The 4,406-nt window shown below is 36.2% G+C and overlaps 1 long non-coding RNA gene across 1 annotated transcript; it reads right to left on the bottom strand.

Moving 5' to 3' along the window:
- Positions 1-795: 795 nt before the first annotated feature.
- On the bottom strand, positions 796-3,917 carry LOC144639749 (uncharacterized). Its single transcript, XR_013568207.1, has 2 exons — positions 3,166-3,917; positions 796-1,659 (listed from the first exon to the last, which is right to left on the bottom strand). It is a non-coding gene; the product is annotated as an uncharacterized LOC144639749 (long non-coding RNA).
- Positions 3,918-4,406: the final 489 nt, after the last annotated feature.

The raw sequence follows: 4,406 nt of genomic DNA, 5'->3' as shown, positions 1-4,406 counted from the left end.
GAAAGCATTATCATAAAGAAGTCTGGATGGGAAATTATGTTGCAAAACGGGCAATTATGTTACCTTCATGTAGAAAAAAAGGAGGGAGGAGTAGGGCTGCATGTCGGGGTAGATAGGCATATCGCATGGCAAATTAGGCATTTTTGTTGTTGCTTTACCAGCTTTAAAAGAAAGAAAAAATCACTTTACATTTAGAGTATAAAGGAAATAACAAACATCTACATTTATAATAAGGTTGATTTTAATTTTTTTCATTCACTCATTTATTCATTTTGATTTTCACTATTTGCCTATATTTTAATTTTGAATGGAAATGGCAGAGGTTATAGCTAATGGTTTACAGCATGTTGCCCAAACCAAGCTAACTCCAAGCAAACCGGAGTGAAAGCTAACCACAAGCAAACTAGAGTGAAAGCTAACCGCAAGCAAACCAGATGAATAAAGCTAACTGCGAGCAAACAGGGGTGAACCTAACTCCGGAAACAAAGTGACATTCTGTCATTCCACCGAACAGGGTCACCCCATCCCCAACCCCCCCCCCCCCCCAAAAAAAAAAAAAAAAAAAAAGAAAAGAAGAAGATAGCACCTTGTTCACTTTTACATGTCTTTTGACTCCCCTTCCTCTTAAGGGGTTTCACTTCACTTACAGAAAAAAAGCAAAAATTCTGGGAAGCTAGAATATTGTTTGTGAGTCTCAAACTCAGTTTTGTTATTTGATTACCCAGAAAAAAAATAGAATCATGTCTGCTTGTGTATAAAACTATGCAAGAAAAAATATAACATCAATACTTTGACTACTCTTTTAAAAATTTGTTTGTATTATTGTCCACATCTTTATGGAGTCATGTTGCCCATTTGTCATGGAGTTCACAAAGTAAGCAAGTGAGTCACAATTTGGTTGCTACATGGTACCTTATGGATACTGCAAATTTTATCTGGCTTTAGAATATTTCACTTATTTTAAAAATATAGCTGTTCTTATAAATTGTACACAGCATACAATACATAAGAATGAAATTGGTAATGCATATTGCTTGCAATAACGGTTTTAAACTCACCTATACTTTAGAATTACAGTACCACCAGTTTCAGCATAACTAATCCAAATTCAAATAATTACATTGCTTTGTAACTCCACTACCTCCCCCAAAGTCAACAAAAGATCTTATCATATAATTAGACAACTACATGTAAGTCCTGTGTAGTTGAGGGCTCAAAACATTTGGACACTTGCAGATCATGTTAACTGGCCAAACAGATTTTAGCTTGGTCACATGTGGTTTCTTACCAGTCAAAACATTGAAAATAGCAATTTTAAACTACCACCATTTCTGCTGTTACTGTTTTCGCTGCATATTTTTGAAAAGATCACTTCATAATGCCCTTGTTACATCTAACAAGATGTGAAAGTGACAGGTCAATCAAGAAGTCGTTTTCTGAAGTACACTGTAAATAGGTTAACATTTAAAATCTAAATTTTGCTTATTTGCAGCTTTTCTTGATTTTAATTTACATGTAATTTACTAGTCTCTTAAAAATAGCATCATGATGACACCCAAACATCGAGCTGGATTTAATCTTTCCTGTTTTCTATTTATGTCCTTGTCCTTGTCTGTTTTTGTGTCTGTGGCACTGCAAACTCTGCAACTCATGTTAACCCTGAAAAAAGTCAAATGCCACAGATTAAATTAAAATTGATTAATTGTCATCAATATCAATAATTTATAAAACAAAACACTTAACTTGAGCTTGTTTAACTGAAGCCAAACCACTGGATGCAAAAGGATCCATTAGATATTTAACAGAGATGGATCAGCACAGACTATTTTTTTTACTGATAACTGCAAAGTCAACTAAATATTTTAATAAACTCAAAGCATCACTGCAAACCCTAACACCCCCTCTTACCGGTAATTAAAAGGTTTGGCCTTTAATCAACCCCCTCCCCCTCCCCCTCCCGCTAGCCCTTTTGAAACTTCCATTGACCTTACATGGGATGGATCTGAATATTTGGGTTTTCCTTGGTATAAGAACCTGTGAAAAATGTCTGTTTTGAAGCTATTGTTTTCCTGCTCCATGTTGTTTTGAGGCTCTTTGATGCCTTGTTTCACTGGTTCATACACTGAGGATGAGCTGGCCATGGATTTCTGCCATAACCACACATTGGAATTTGTGAGGAGTTTGTGAGGGGAGGTGACATTCAAACCATTTAACCTTCCACAGTGAGGATAGGGTATAGATATTTTCTGGTACAAGATCTAGGCATTTCATGAAAACATACTTTTAGTGAAATATTAATTATTTAAATTGTCTACTAATACATTGTAGTTGTTTTGAATGTCATTGAAGAAAGACAAACTAACTCCCGAGTTAGGATTTCGAGTTAGGATTTCGAGTTGGATTTTTGAGTTGGATTTTCGAGTTGGATTTTTGAGTTAGGATTACAAGTTGGATTTTCGAGTTGGATTTTCGAGTTGGATTTTTGAGTTAGGATTACGAGTTGGATTTTCGAGTTGGATTTCGAGTAAGGATTTCGAGTTGGATTTTCGAGTTGGATTTTCGAGTTAGGATTTCGAGTTGGATTTTCGAGTTAGGATTTCGAGTTGGATTTTTTTTGACAAAGCAAAACCCATTACAATTATTGAAAGCTAACCATAAACAGGCTAACTAAAGTGCATAGTAGGCTAACCAAAGTGAATAGTAGGCTAACAGGAGTGTGTAGTAGGCTAACCGGAGTGCATAGTAAGCTAACTGGCGTGTATAGTAGGCTAACCGGAGTGCTTAGTACGGTAAGCAACTTGAAAATCCAACTCGAAATCCTAACTCGAAATCTAACTCGAAATCCAACTCCAAAATCCAACTCGAAAATACAACTCGAAATCCTAACTTGAAATCCAACTCGAAATCTTAACTTGAAATCCAACTCGAAATCCAACTGGAAAATCGAACTCGTAAATCCAACTCGAAATCCTAACTCGAAATCCAACTCGAAATGCTAACTCGGTGAATAGGCAACCTCCATTGAGGAGTTGAATATAATGAATGCAAATATTTCACAAAGTAAGAAGATCAGCAGCAATCAAATGCAGATTAAAGCAGCTGGGTAAAAAAAGAACGAAACTGAATAAAAACATATTTCAATTATAACTAATATAAACTAGATACCTGATTTACTTTGCTGTTGTCCACTTTGCACAGAGCATTCTATACCAAGTTCAACAAAACTTGACTGTAGCCAGTAGGTATTCTTCATTCATTGCGGCTTAATGGCAGAATATAACACTACCTAAAAGAAGGATTGACATAATAATCTATTAAAAACCACCACACTAGCTCTAATTAATGGCCCTGTTTATAAAAAGAATTTATAAAAAATTCTGTCTTATTTAATGGATCTCATCAAATATAATAATATTAGCCTCTTTCGTTTATACACTCAGTGTAGTGACCCTTCCTTCCTACAATGGGATATTTAGCTTTTCTACTTGGAGATTTCTTGTTAACTTACTTGTATAGAAAAAACATTGCCATTGCAAAGATACACATTCAACACTGTCATAGTGATAGTCAATGTAAGTTTGCATACACAGCTGCATACAGTGTCTAAAATGGCATGAATTACAAGTAGAGCGAACAATTGTGTTTTATAAAATTACTCAAAATAATTAACTAAGATAGTTTTATGTGGAAATAAACTGAGTTTTTTTTTTGTTTCTGCTAAGGTGTGGTAAAAACGTGTCAACGCAAGAAATTCGCAACGTAACGATCTCTTAGCGTATTCGTCCACGACCCTAAAATAGTTCGTTCAAACGAATTCCAACAGCGAGTAAATAAGAATAAATAGATGAATTAAAAAAACTAAAACACTAAGTTTAGCTGGGAGTTTAAATAAAAACATTAAGTCATTAACAGCTCATGAATTAGGGCCTGTTTACATGGAGGGAGGGTGCCCCGGCTAACCGAGTTACCCGGCTAGAAGGGATAAAACCTAGCCCGCCTTTACATGCAGAATTCACAACTCTTCTACCGGAGATGCACCCTGCGAGCAGAGCCCCTTCTTTTTCCACTGATATACTTGAGAAGAAGGGGCTCTGCAAGAATCGTGTAAAATCCTTGTTGAGCATGCGCGAGGTTTACGCGATGCTTGTGCGTTTAGCTTGCGCGAGGACCACTTAATCTTAGCATGCGCGCGCGGAATGGCGTGTCGGATCGTACACGACATTGTGAACAAAGTGTTTGTTTTACAAGTTCTTTTTTTCAAAAAGCGTCTGAGTTCCCTCAGTAAAAACACGTCAAGCACCGCTTGAGGTCGTATTAGTAACTTTATGGTAGAGATGTGCGATTTAAACCGTGAAATTTCTTCTTGGTTTGCGAAAAAAACGAGATCTTAAATGATCCACAAGCTG

Source organism: Oculina patagonica, unplaced genomic scaffold (assembly GCF_052425735.1).
Source record: "Oculina patagonica isolate OP01 unplaced genomic scaffold, crgOcupat unplaced127, whole genome shotgun sequence".
Lineage (NCBI taxonomy): Eukaryota > Metazoa > Cnidaria > Anthozoa > Scleractinia > Oculinidae > Oculina > Oculina patagonica.
This window is presented reverse-complemented; position numbering and strand designations above follow the sequence as displayed.